Raw genomic sequence first — 14,219 nt, forward strand, 5'->3', positions numbered from 1 at the left:
CTCCCAGGACCACCTCCCAAGGGTGTGCAGAGTCCTGGGGTGCTGCTGTAACCAAAAATGAGTGGTCTGAGGGACTCATTAATGTAAAAACTGTATGTGACTCACTTCATTCTAATGCTGATCTGTGCATGATGTTAGCTCAGATGTGTCCTTTAAGGCTTACAGTATAAATTATATTGCAGGAGAAACAGGTCACCCACACGGAGGCATGCACAGAGTGGTGTGTGTCCAAAAGCTGTTGTAATATGATGGGGGACCTGAGCACCACCCAGCTCAGGGGCACCCCGGTCAGTCTCTAGTGAGAGACAATCTGCAGGCACTGGGCCCCTCTGTCCTGCTGAGGATGGGGCTCCAAAGAGCCAGGACTGGGGTAGGCAGAGGGCTGTGACCACGGTAGATAGAGGGCTGTGTCCAACACCTCCCTCCATGGCCATCACCTGACTCTGATCTTGTTGGGTCCCTTTATAGTGAGTGGAAGGTTCTACACCTGCAGCCACACCTGGACCCACACTGTCCAGCACTGTGGCTGACACCATTCAGGGCGAGGAGCATTCCACATGTGGCCGGTCAGAACCGGGCAGTGTGGTGCCTGGGGAGACCTTAGACTCAGAAGTGACAGGAAGATGTCCTGTCCACGGCTCTGTTAGTTATGTGTTGGAGGGATTGGCTGTGTGTTGGGCTAAATGAAGTGTGCTGCTAACACAAACTTCCCCTGTTTGTTTTTGCTCTCAGTGTGCCTGGTAGGCACACATGTGATCTGCGATCACACATGTGGCTCACATGAGTGACCCCCTGGTGTTTCTTTGGGAGGCACAGGTCTAGACTGTACCCCCTGCATTTGAATTTCCCCTTCTGTCGAGGCCGGGCCCACAGGCTGGGAGGCACAGACTAGGGACTCAAAGAATGAAAACTGTCAGGCTTTGAGATTACCTTGAAGCCAGCTCTAAATGCAGTTTTTTTTTGCCTTTCTGCAGACAGGGACTGCACAGGGACTTCAGGCTACACAGGGACTTCCAGGCCTCAGCCAAGAAATGGGTTCTGTGCTCAGATGGCGTTTCTCATGCACAGGGAACCGAGCAGTCAGCTTTGGTGAGCATACTGCTCCCCAGAAAGGTGGTCCGGGCACCCTGTTGATCAGGCTGCCCTTTATCTGGGCTCCCTGTTATCCAGGCTCCCCATTGTCTGGGCTTTGGTTTCCCTGTTTTTCATGGATAAAGAAACGTGCAGTGTGTCCAGCTTGATCTGCCATGTACAGCTGTGGCCCGTGCACTCTGTTTGGCGTGCTGAGCCTGTGAGTTAGCGATGGCCTTGGTGAATCCCTGCCACGGATCTGATGTGGGGGAGGGACCACTGTTTAACCCTCTCCTGCCCCTGAGAGCCCCGCCGACGATCTGCTGAATGGGGGCTGCCATTTGAGCAGCTGCGGGGCACGTGGCCCGAGTGCTGGGAGAGCCCCGCAGGCCTTCTCACATCTGGCTGGGCTATTTATATCCCACAAAGGCCTGTTTTTCTCTGAAAAGAGTGGGCATGTGGCGATGCTGTCATGTGCAAGGGCCAGTGAAGTGAGCCTTTCAGTAAATGCCTTTCTGGTGTGTCCGGCACGTTTTCGTGGCGTGCACGGGCCACAGGATTCCGCATCTGCCCCGTGCTGTGGTGCCCGTGTGCACATGGAGCATGGGCGGAGCTGAGGCCTGTTCTGATGTTGGGGCGCATGGCTGGCCCCAGGGCGTGGAGCCTTGTCACCCTTAAGCCCCATCACTCTGACGGTGCACTGAGCTCCTGAGCTGCCCTCATACACTCGAGGCACTGGCCTTCCACAGTGGAGCAGCTTTCTGCTCTTGGGGAGGATGGACCACAAAGGGGGTCTGTGAGTCAGATATGGGGGTGAAGTGGTGGGTGCAAGGAAGAGAAAGTAAGCAGAGAAAGGGTCCTTTGAGTGCCTTGCAGAGAAAGGGCAGTTGGTTGAGAAAAGATGAGATCTGGACCTGGTTTTGGGAATAGTGTTCCAGGCAGAGGGGACAGCAGGTGCAAGGGCCCTGAGGCAGGAGTGTGCTCAGGCGTCAAGGAGGGGCAGATGAGAGGAGAAGACGCAGGTGGATGGGGAGCTTATTGGTGCTCAGAGACGCTGAGATGGGAGCCCTGGGAGCCAAGGGTTTGGACAGGACTGCTGGCATCTAGGAAGAATGGACCCTGGAAGGGAGGATGGGGCACCCTGTTAGGAGGCTGTGAGGTGATCAGTGGGAGAGGTGGTGGCTTGGGTCAGAGTGCAGCAGTAGGGGTGGGATTTATTTGGAGGTGAAGCTGAGGGGACTTGCCTCAAGGTTGGATCTGGGGTGGGTCGGGGGGCTGAGGATGCACTGAGGTTTTGGCTGAGCAGCTGGAAGGATAGAGGGTCCACTTACAGGCCGGCTCCACGCAGGCTGTCTATGAGGGAGTATGGTTTGGGGCATGTGAAGTTTGGAGGGGAGGAAGTCCTGGGAGCTTACACCTGGAGTCAGGGAGACATCCAAGGGTGGCCCTGAGGGGTGGGTCCCAGCTCAACTCCCAGAGGGCAGGCTGCATGGCCTGGGGATGTCCCTCCACCCTGTGTTCATCAGGTGAGGCTGGCCTGTGCGGGACACAAGGATGGGCCCGTGGGGTGAGATGGGACTTGATGCAGGACTCAGACAGGTGGCTGGATAGGAAAGGAGAGGATGTGGGTGGCATGTGAGAACACAAGTCCTACTCAGTTAAACCCCTCGGCATGAGTGGTGGGATCCTAATGTGTCTGGAGGCGGGGAGGGAGAGTGTCAGGGGTTGGGTGAGGCAGAACCCCCCATCTCTGGCTTGGCTGGGCTTACAGACTCTGTACAGCATGGTTTGGAGAGCAGGAGGCGAGTTTAGAAAGGAAGTGCCTCCATCTTTCTGTGTAAGCCTTTATGGATATTCTTCATGGCTTCATTGGTTTGTTTTGCTGCCTCATTGGAAAGACACGGCTCTCCAGGGGCTCGGATAGCCTATGCCTTTGAGTCAAAGGGGCACTCATTTTTTTTTTTTTTCAGGAAAATGCCTTGGGAAGCAAAGGGTCCTCACTAGAATCTGAGAGAGTCCCAGCTGTGTTCATTATCGTGGTGGGGGTCCTTTTCTTTGTCTTCTCAGCCATGTTGAGTGAAGATTATTGACTGGTCAGTGGTCGTTAAGAACTTGGACCAGGCGCTACTCAGAGCTACTCACTCAGGCTCCAGGATTGAGTTTTTGGTCCTTTGTAGCAGACTGAAGGATGGCCTCCAAAGAAGTCAGATTCTAATTCCTGGAACCTCTGAGTGGTGCCTTTTCTAGGGATAGAATCTTTGCAGATGTGATTCAGTTAAGAATCTTGCATGCGAAGGTGGTCCTGGGCTATATCTGATGGGCCCTAAATGCCCTCACAAGTGTCCTGATGAGAGGGAGGCAGCAGAGATGTGAAAGATAAGAGGAGAAAGGTGATGTGGAGGTGGAAACAGAGATTAGAGTGATATGGGTGTGGTGGCTAATTCTGTGTGTCAGCTTGACTATGCCAGACACTTGGTCAAACCTGATTCTGGGTGTGTCTGGGCGAGATTAGCTTTTGAATATGTAGGCAGACTGAGGCAGATTGCCCTCCCCCATGGGTGGGCCTCATCCAATCAGTTGAGGGCCTGACTGGAGCAGAAAGATGGAGTGAGAATTCCCTCTCTCTGCCGGGCTGTCTTTGAGCTGGTACACTGGTTTTCTCCTGCCTTCAGATTAGGACTAGAGATGGAAATTGCATCGTCAGCTCTCCTGGGTCCCAGCATGCTGACTGCCGATCTCAGGGCCTGTCAACCTCCATGGTTACGTGATCGGATTCATTAGACTAAATCCCTTTCTCTGTGTATACACATCCTATCGATTCTGTTTCTCTGGGGGTGCTGACTAATACAGTGGCCACAAACCGAGGAGTGCCAGAAGCCACTGAAAGCTGGAAGAGGCCAGGAAGGATTCTCCCACAGAGCCTGCTGACACCGTGATTTCAGCCCAGAGAAACTGATTGCAGACTTCTGGCCTCCAGAACTCTGAGAGAATAGGTTTCTGTTGTTCTAAGCCACCCGGTTTAGAATCATTTGTTAGAGCTGCCACAGGAAAAGAACACGGCCAGTGTAAACAGTGCTCCCGTAAATACCCCAGCCACACGCACGGGCTGTTATTCAGGCATGGATTTCAGGGAGTGGCACCACTGGGCCAGGGTGTGTGTCTCTTTGTTTTACAGATCGTGCCAGGTCACCTTCTGAAAAGATCTAGCAGTCCATCTCTTTGCTGCATGGACGAGTGTGTACCCTGATCCTACAGGTTCTCTCAGTGATGGGCATGAGCGGTCTTTCTGACTCAGTTGGTCTGAGAAGTCCAGAGCGGCAGCCTTGTTCCTTGACGTGTGTCTCCTTGAATCTGGTGAGTTTAGGATCTTTGCTCAAAGGTCCTTCCATCTGTGAATTGCCCATTTGGGTTCTTTGCCTGTGTTTTTCTTAGGGTGTTTCCCCCTCCCTTATCCTTTTGTTGTTGTTGCTATTTAGTCGCTAGGTTATATCAACTCTTTGTGACTCTGTAGTCTGTAGCCCACCAGGCTCCTCTGTCCATGGAATTCTCCAGGCAAGAATACTGGAGTGGGTTGCCATTCCCTTCTCCAGAGGATCTTCCCAACCCAGGGATCGAATCTGTGTCTCCTTCATTGGCAGGCAGATTCTTTACCATTGAGCCACCATGGAAGTCCTATTGTGGGGGCTTTTCATTTGTTATAGGAATGGATGGTTTTCTGTCTTGAAAACATTTATTCCCCGGTTCTGTTGTTTGCTAATTAGTTTTACTAAGGTGTCATTTGCCATCAAGATTAAATCATTATATGGTTGCAAAAGTCTCTTTTCTTTTATGACTTCTAAGTATTAACAACTATATTTGTTAGAAAAAGTCCATGGGCTCTCTGTTGATTTCTTGGTAGGTGTTTTTATTGTTTTGTGTACAAATTCTGCTCTTGAGCCCGTCTAAAACTGCTTTTGCAAAATAGGGAGTAAGATGCTTGAGGGAGGGGAGTGTAATTTTATTTCCCTCCAGTGTACCAGCACTAAATAATTATTCAGTGATCAGTCCTTTGACCAATGAATTGAACTTCAGCTCTATGGTATATTATGGTCTCATGTAAACTGGTTCCCTTAAGGTCTCCAATCCATCCCACTGGCCTGTTCATCTTCCACATGCCAGCTTTACATTGGCAGCAGCTGTATATATGGTGTGTTTTGAGAGCTGGTAAAGGAACCCCCCTTGCTGAGCTCTGTGTGTGTGATGAGATGTTACAGGACTGTTCTTATAATGCACTCATGACTGCATATCCACGTTAACATATATCATGGCTTCTGGGAAGAGGAAGATGTGGGTGTTTGCATGATGTTTGTGCTGCCAGGGACAGAAGGCAGGGAGGTATGCTGAAGGCTGGAGAGGGGGCCAGGTGAAAAAGGACACAAACACCTTTGCATTGTGTAAAATTACCCCTCTGCACAGGCAGAATTTTCCAAGGTGATTGAACAGGTGAAATAGCAGTATTCAAGGAATAAGGCTGACTGACGCATTGGAAAAGACCCTGATGCTGGGAAAGATTGAAGGCAGGAGGAGAAGGGGATGACAGAGGATGAGATGGTTGGATGGCATCACCGACTTGATGGACATGACTTTGAGCAAACTCGGGGAGTTGGTGATGGACAGGGAGGCCTGGCGTGCTGCATTTCATGGGGTCACAAAGAGTTGGACATGACAGAGCAACTGAACTGAACCGAACTGAAGGAATAAGGCACTAAAAGAGAACAAGTTTATCATGGAAAGATAGCATACAGTGCTGGCTCCACCGTTGTATTAGGGACTTGCGGTCGTGTAGGTGTTCTCTGGATATGGGTGCTGTTACTCTGCATGTGATGGGGCGTGTGTGTACTTAGTGGGGGGCATGTACCCTTGGCATGTACGAATGCTGCCGTTCCCAGGTACCCGTGTCCAACAGCTGCCGTCAGGAGCTCACACCTGGGTCCTGACTTGGGCCCTCTGCGCTGCCATGCCCTGTCTCCCCAGTGCCCTCTGTGTCCCCCAAGCGCCCTCTGTGCCCAAGCTCCCACAGTGCTGCTCAAGCTGGGCTGGCTCCACCCACACTGGGAACCTGCTGAGGTCAGGGCAGTGCTTATCCTCTTGGGGCCCTCGCCCCGCCCACACTGCAGGTGGAGGGACACCTTGAGCTGTGTGCCCCTGAGCCCACACAGGACAACAGCTATCTCGCATAAGGAGGCTGGGTGCGGCAGAAGAGGGCGTGGGGTGGGGTGGGTGTAGGCGCCGCAGGCTCAGGGCTGTCCTGTCGCTCTGCCTTGCAAAGGTCCTCCTTTGGCAGCTGCTGGTGGCCCAGCCTGCTTCTCAAGTGGCAGCCATGGGTGGGGGTGGTGGTCTAGGATGCACTTTGCAGGCTGGCTCATTTCTCCCCTGGACATGTGGGTGGCTGGAGGCTCTCTGCTTTGCTGACACTGTAAGGTGAACCAGGAGCCTCCCTGTGCGCGGGGGAAGGAGGAAGAGGTGGCGCTGCTGCAGAGGTGGTGTCTGCCCACTGGTAGGTGTGTTCCTCATGGACCACTCAGGTCCTCTAGATGTGGAGTTGGCCCCTGTGATGGGGATCGCAGGCGGGCCTGGCGCACCACAGGCCTTCCCTGGTAGCTCAGTTACTAAAGAATCCGCCTGCAATGATGGAGACCCCGGTTTGATTCCTGAGTTGGAAGGATCCTCTGGAGAAGGGATAGGCTACCCATTCCAGTATTGTTGGGCTTCCCTGGTAGCTCAGCTGGTAAAGAATTTGCCTGCAATGCAGGAGACCTGGGTTCGATTCCTGGGTTGGGAAGATCCCCTGGAGAAGGGAATACCCACTCCAGTATTCTGGCCTGGAGAATTCCGTGGACTGTATAGTCCATGGGGTCGCAAAGAGTCGGACATGATTGAGCAACTTTCACTTTCACTGGCGCACTGCGGGGTGGGTATTTGCTTGGCCCATTTGCACCAGGTCCCAGTGTTGGCCCAGGGTCTGTGCCTGGTGGTCTCTCTGCTTCCTTCCTGGGAAGGGGTAAGCAGGGTGGGCCAAGGACCCCAGTTGTGCAGGGCAGTGTCTAGCACTGATCCCCTCTAGGCCTGCATGGATCGTCAACCCCCCACAAGTGGGTTTTGACACAAGAGCTCAAGGGGCACGAGTATGTGGTGCTGATCCTTTGCCAGTGAAAATCATGTCTTTCCAAATTTCACCTGGACTCTGTACTTCCAGCCAGCGGAGGAGGTGGCCCTGGCCGGGCAGTTTCTTCTGATGTGTCTGATCCTGCTGGCGCCTGCCTTCCTTGCTGCATGCACCCTGCTTCTCTGAGATTCTGCAGGCACTTGGCTTCCTTATAATTTCGTGTGCTGCTGCGACCCAGCAAGGAGTTCAGTGTGCCTTGCAGAGCTGTTTACATTTAATAGACACCAGGAAGCTTGAATATATGAGACCTCCCATTCCACGCCAGTGGGGCTGTGGCTGGGCGCCGGACAGCCCCTTGGCCTCCAACCCAAGGAGCCCCTCCCACTGTTCTGGTGACTGTGACCCAGGCCACACAGGGGAAGTAGACCGAGTCAGGGGCTGGTCTGTGGCCAGCAGGGGTGGGAAGGATGTGTGATGTGTTTCCGGTGGCCTAGCTGGGGACAGGGCATTAGTAACAAACGAGCTCACCAGCCTCACCCGTGTCAGTCTGCAAGTCCCCACCTGCACAGTTCGGGCTCGTGTACACTGAGCTGCATGCTCAATGGGGAAGAGAGAAGAGATGTTTAAAAACCCAGCTGTGGGATGTGAGAGGCGCTGTCAGCCCCCCATGTCTGCCTCCTCCCTGCCCTGTGGGGTGATTGTCCCCTGCATGAGGCGCTCACCCTCCGACCAGCACCCAGTCCTTTTTCCTAACAGTGGAGTCTGACGCTGAGTTTCTGATCGGAGTCCCCAGTTTAACTGGATTTTAGTACAGGCCCGTGTAGGAAGGAAAACAGAAAGTGCTGGCCTAGTGTGGAGGTGACAGTGTTGAAAGGGACCCAGGGGCTGTGTAGAAAGAAAGCAGCCCTGAGAGCAAGTGGGCTAAGGAGGCCGGGCATTTGGGACCTACAGTCCTGGGAAGGAGTCTCTAGTTCTGGGCAGTGGGTGATTGGTGCCCTCTCACTGCTCCTGCCTCTGGGCCACCTTTGCCCCCTGCTCATGGCCAGGGCATCCTGACGCTGTGGTCAGAGCCCAAGGTCATCCTGCCAGTAACAGCACTCTGGCCACATCCCTCTTCTGGCCTTGGAACCACTATGACGGACTCTCACCTCAGCACCCTTGGGTTCTCTGCCTGGCAACTTGTTTCCCCCAGCTGGAAAATGGCCCATCCACCACGCATACCCCCGTGAGTCCCCTGGGGATCCTGCCCATTGCACAGACCCCACCCCCCACCCCCTGAGAATACCTAAGATGGCATGTCCACAAAGCACCCCCCCCCAGCCCCCACGGTTATCTGTCCATCCGTGGTTCCTTACTATTTTTTTCCTGGAAGATCATGAACTTGTGACCCAGAGGGGCCTGGGCACATTTGAAGGGTATGGAGGATGCCCTGAGTGGCTGATCGGTGGAAGATGCCAGAGCAGAGGACAGAGCCAAGGTGGTCAGCGTGGCTGGGGACAGTGTGTATGGTGTGTCCAGGCGGTGGGGCAGTGGGAGAGAAGCCCCATGTCCTGGGTGGCCCACAAAATGAGGGTCAGGTCAGAGGGCAGGTGATGAACCACTGGACCTCTGTTGGCCGTCTGAACTGTTCTTGGTAAGACTGAAGTCTGGCTGGTCTGTCCCTGGAGCTTTTCCTCATGCTGTCTGACACTTGGCAGCTGTGACCAAGGCCGTGCACCAGCTGGAGAATTATTAACGTGCTGCATTCTAGAGCCAAATAAGGTCAAATTCATGCTTAAATTGGTGCGAAGATGTGGTGGGCTTGAACATGGGTCAGTTGGTTTTCATTTGACCAAAATTTATGCAGTGGGTTCTTTGCTGTTTTTTAAAAGAGCAAGTACGTGTAAATAGGTTTTTAAAAATAGACACTTCTCTTGCTTTTTACTGCAAGTCAAATTGACCCATTGATGCACTCTGAGTCCTGAGGTCTGCAGTGGGCTGCAAAGCTCTGGCGATGGGTCTGCTGAGCTAGCGCTGATCCGAGGAGCACCTTTGCAGTGGAAGCCGAATTACATTTTACGTCTTGTTACTTGTGGATGGCGAAGGCTGCTGTTTGAAACCCTGAGCCTCTGTTTGGTACCTTAATTTTTGGGTGAAATCTTTAATCACAGAAGAAAAGTGTTTCTCCACGTGTTTTTTTTTTTTTTTTAATATTCAGTTCAGTTCAGTTCAGTTCAGTCGCTCAGTCGTGTCTGACTCTTTGCGACCCCATGAACTACAGCACGCCAGGCCTCCCTGTCCATCACCAACTCCTGGAGTTCACGCAAACTCTTTAAGAAAATTGCCTTCAGAGCTAATTGTCTTCATAAGCAGTTTATAGACCAGAGTGGTTTTGACTCTCAGCAGCTAGACCTTAAGGGAATCAAAGAAACTCTGTTTTTTAAAACAGGTGGCTCATATATTATAAGTCTATGAAAATACTCTAGAATTGTAAACCATATTGCCTATTTTCTGAAAGTCTTAAAATACATAAATTATATATAATTCTAGTCAATGAATGTAAAGAATATTTCAATTTGTTGCCTCAGAATACCTTGAAAGCCAGAAACGTCCTAGTTTCTTATGAATGACAGAATAAAGTGTTTTCTTCATGCTGGTTTGACTGGAGAAGCAGCTTTTAACTCTTGAAGGGATTATTTTCTCTAATTTCACGAGCCTAGCTCTGTCACTGACTGAGAGTCACAGTTGCTGGGCACCTTCGGCCGAGTCATGGAGCATGCCTGCTCAGACATCTGATAACTGTCACAAGGCCCTGGGCAGCTCTGAACGTCGTCCCCACGCCATCCCAGGACACGGCCTTCCCGCTGAGCCCATCTGAGCGCTAACCGTGGCTGTCCTGCCGCTCCTGCATCTTGTCTCCAAGTTAGGGCGTTGTCACCAAAGGCGCCTAGGGAGGGGAAGGTGCAGGAGGTCACCGGACAGGTGCCTGGGAGCAGGTGGGGCCCCTCCTGGGAGCAGAGTCTGCACTGTCACCCTTGGCCACAGTCCTGCAGCATCCCACGCACACTGACTGTCTCCCACCACCTCTGTAGCTCGTTAGAACCCTTCAGTTAGAAAGGGCAAGGGACAGCATGCTGCCCGTGCCTGCACGGTGTTTGGGCCAGCAGGTGGGATGGACCTACCTGGTTGCTGGGTTTAAGGGATTTTAGACTTGGGGTTGCTAAGGGTCAGACACGACTGAGCGACTTCACTTTCACTTTTCACTTTCACACATTGGAGAAGGAAATGGCAACCCACTCCAGTGTTCTTGCCTGGAGAATCCCAGGGATGGAGGAGGCTGGTGGGCTTCCATCTATGGGGTCACACAGAGTCGGACACGACTGAAGTGACTTAGCAGCAGCAGCAGCAGCAGCAGGCTTGAGGTCTGGGACCAAACAAGTTTCAGTCCTGCAGGGGCAGGGCATGGATCTCTCGTATAGCATGGCTCTGTCCATCAGATGGGTGCGGCCATTCTCAATCCTGCTTATTACCAAGACCCAGACACCCGGTGTGTGGCAGTCATATGGCTGTGTCTGCCTCCCCCATGGCCTGGCTCTCTTCCCTAGATGTGTTGGCCAGTCCTCTGTCCTGGTGCCCAGAGGTGGACCCCAGGAGTCTGTGTCCATTGCAGGCAGCACGTGAGGGTCAGTGCCTGCTGTCACCAAACTCTGCTGTGTCTGAGACCCAGGTCCTCCTATCATGGAGTGTGGAATTTTTCATGGCAGCAGTGGAGCCCAGGCGGCACTAGTGGTAAAGAACCCACCTGCCAGTGCAGGAGACAGAAGAGACGCACGTTCCATCCCTGGGTTGGGAAGATCCCCTGGAGAAGGGCATGGCAACCCACTCCAGTATTCTTGCCTGGAGAATCCTGTGGACAGAGGAGCCTGGCGGGCTACAGTGCCTGGGGCCGCAAAGAGTCAGACATGACTGAAGCCACTTAGCATGCACGTGGTGGAGCTGTAGGCGCTGCTTTCTGGGGGGAGGAGGAGGTTGGGGGTGGTGCTGGGTGCTGGTCAGAGGCTGTGTCTGGTGAACCTGTGGTGTCTGCTCATCTCCTCACGATGGTTCACAACCAGGTGTGGGCTCCACCAGCCTCACACTGTGCCCCATTCCAGGCCCCGCAAAGGGTTGGCCACTGCTGCACTGGCATTCGTGTGCCCCCATCCAGTCGCCCCTGCAGGTAGCGTGGTGGCCCCCGGGCTAGGCCCACTCTCAGGAGGATGTCCCGATGGGCAGTATAGTCAGGAGGCAGAAGAGGCGCTCCTTTGCCAGCTCTTCTTCCCGAGCTGGGTTTTGGGCAGCAGGGCTGAGGTGTCTTGTATACATCACGTCCCCGTTCACCCTCGCTGCCACCTTGCAGCCATGACTGGACCAGATGCTGTGGCTCTCCCTGTTTTCAAGGCTGGACGCTGACCCGTGGAGAGGCTTAGGGGCTTGTGGGGACCCTGCAGGAGAGCCTGGATGAAAGCAGCTCCCTGTTCACGACCCGGAGCCCGAGGCCCTCACCCTGTGGCTGGGCCTGTGTGATCCTTGGAGACACCAGGGGGCCTGGTCCCCTTCCCCCTCCCTGCACGGCTCTAAGGACCTTTCTCCTCGGGGACAGGAGCTCCTGGCTCCTTCCTCGGCCTGAGCCGGCCCTGCCCGTGCCCCTGAATGAGCCCACACAGGAGAACAATTGGGTCCACATCGCGGACGCACAGCTGGCCATTGAAAGCGACGAGAATGGGGCAAGCGTGTTCCATGGCCTGAGGGAGGCTCACTGCGGCGACCTTGTCCCACTGCTGAACAGCTCCTTGTCGGGCCCCTGTGGACCCCGCTGCCATGGCCTGTCCCTCTGGCCCCACCCAGGCTGCACCCTGGAGACCGAGGTATCAGGACAGACCCCCTGGGCAGCAGAGCTCCCTGTGAGGACAGGGTGGCTGGGCCAGACTGCGTCCTGAGCACCGTCCTCCCCCGTGACCAGCGCGGGGTGAGGGAGCCCGTCGGCGAGTGCGGCCCCCGGGAGAGGTAAGGCCGGTGGGCTGGGCAGCAGGGGCTTGGTTCTTTAGGGTTTGCAGCCAAGAAGCCTAGCATTTTCTTTTCTTTTTTTCCCGATGGTATGATTTATTTCCTGCTGGAGAGTATTCTGAGTGCCTGCCACATGAAACCTTGTTTAACCCTCTGAATAATTGGATGACCTACAGTCATCCCCATTTCATTGACACAGAGATGTGTGCGGCGAGGCCGAGCACTTAGCGCATCCCAGCATTTTCTTATTATTTGTGCAGGTGGGTTTTTGTTTTCTCAGTTCTCATGGCTCAGGTGAACAGGAGTGGGCTGAGTCAGTGGACAGGTGTCCTTCTGTCCCACGACCCCAGTGAGGGCCTGAGTGACTGATGGCCCTTTGCAAGGACCAGAGGAGTTTGTTTATGAGAAGTGCATCTGTCTGTCCAGCAGGTCAGCAAGCATCCAGGGCTGAAGCTGTGATTCAGGGCAGGCACTCTGCTGGCCAGGGGAGGCTCCACGGTCCTTTTCCTGAGCAGCTGCTTCAGATCCCTGTGGACGGATCATAATATGGGCACGGGCCAGGAGTGTTCATCACCTCCCTTTATTGTTTGGAATAGCTTAGGTCTCTTGGTTTCTCGCTTTCATATGTGCTTGGTAAGTAGTGTGTGAAGGTCATGGGCCTTCAGTCCGGGAGAACTGAAGTGTGTTGAAGTCCAGTAACTGGGGAGGTTGCTCACTATATTTTGGAGGGGTTGCTGGGCCGGGGTGGGGGAAGCTGGGAAGAGAGCCAGAAACACACCAGAAACTCTGCCATACCAGCTTGGAAAAGCTCGGTGCTTAGGGGCCTGATAAAAAGAAACAGTGGCAGGAAAGTGCCCAGACCGAGGACTGTGGAGAGAGTTCTGAGTTTAGAATTAACATAGGAATAGGGCTGTGAATAGGGGAGCTTGTAATCCTTCCAAAATTGGGATAAAATTTGCATCTGAATGACTCATCAAGGCAAGATTGCCTTGGAATGTGTGGTTTCCTTCTTATTTTTCATTCGACCAGCATTCTTAATGCTACCTTACGATTGCCCTCGTCCTGACTTTTCCTAGCCTGGATTTCTGCATTGGCATCTCCCACCCTGTCTGTCTTCATGGAGGGTGTGCAGGACGGATGATCTCCTCTCTCCACAACCCCCATTCAACACAGTACCCACGTGGACACCTAGCTCTCAGGCCAGCTGGCTAACTCAGCCCTCATAGGCAGATGGGCCTTGTTTGGGCTTCCCAGGATTAAAAAAGTATATCTTAGTTATTTTTCAGTGTCAAGAAATTAGGAGACCACCTAAAATTCTAATTTTATTTCTAGGAGAAAAATCAAAAGTTACCTCTATTCACCACTGAATGGCAGGAGGAGTCTGCAAGTCCCTAAAGATGTTCACATTCTAATCCTTGGAACCTGTGGATGTGTTAAAGGGATTTTGCAGGTATGATTAAGTTAAGGATCTTGAGATAGGGAAATTATTCTGGTTTATCAGCTGCTGCTGTTGCTACTGTCTGACTCTGTGATCTCATGAAAGTGAAAGTCATTCAGTTGTGTCCAGCACTTTTCAACCCCATGGACTGTAGCCCACGAGGCTCCTCTGTCCATGGAATTCTCCAGGCCAGAATACTGGAGTGGGTAGCCTTTCCCTTCTCCAGGGGATCATCCCAACCCAGGGATCAAGCCCAGGTCTCCCACATTGCAGGAGGATTCTTTATCAGCTAAGACACAAGGGAAGCCCAAGAATACTGGAGTAGGTAGTCTATCTCCACTCCAGCGGATCTTCCCGACCTAGGAATTGAACTGGGGTCTCCTGCATTGCAGGTGGATTCTTTACCAACTGAGCTATCAGGGAAGCCCTTGTGACCTCATGGGTAGACCCTAAATGTAATCATGAGGTTCCTAATGAAAGAATTAGGAGGACAGAGAGAAGATGCTATGCTGCCGGTATTGGGGAGGAAAACTTTTCCTC

At 53.2% G+C, this 14,219-nt stretch overlaps 1 protein-coding gene across 3 annotated transcripts in view; it reads left to right on the plus strand.

Moving 5' to 3' along the window:
* Positions 1-14,219, plus strand: part of SEMA4D (semaphorin 4D) — a 120,389-nt gene that overhangs the window by 39,872 nt on the left and 66,298 nt on the right. The window contains exon 2 of one of the 3 annotated variants that reach the window (XM_055427513.2): positions 13,574-13,691. The exons of 1 other annotated variant lie outside the window; for it this stretch is intronic. The gene's annotated coding sequence lies outside the window, so the exon portion shown is untranslated. Of the gene's footprint in view, positions 1-4,364; positions 4,426-13,573; positions 13,692-14,219 lie in introns of those variants that run through there. One more of the 3 variants, XM_088838171.1, reaches the window with a different exon arrangement.

Source organism: Moschus berezovskii, chromosome 7 (genome assembly GCF_049115385.1).
Source record: "Moschus berezovskii isolate FMDL1 chromosome 7, NW_MosBer_1.0, whole genome shotgun sequence".
NCBI lineage: Eukaryota > Metazoa > Chordata > Mammalia > Artiodactyla > Moschidae > Moschus > Moschus berezovskii.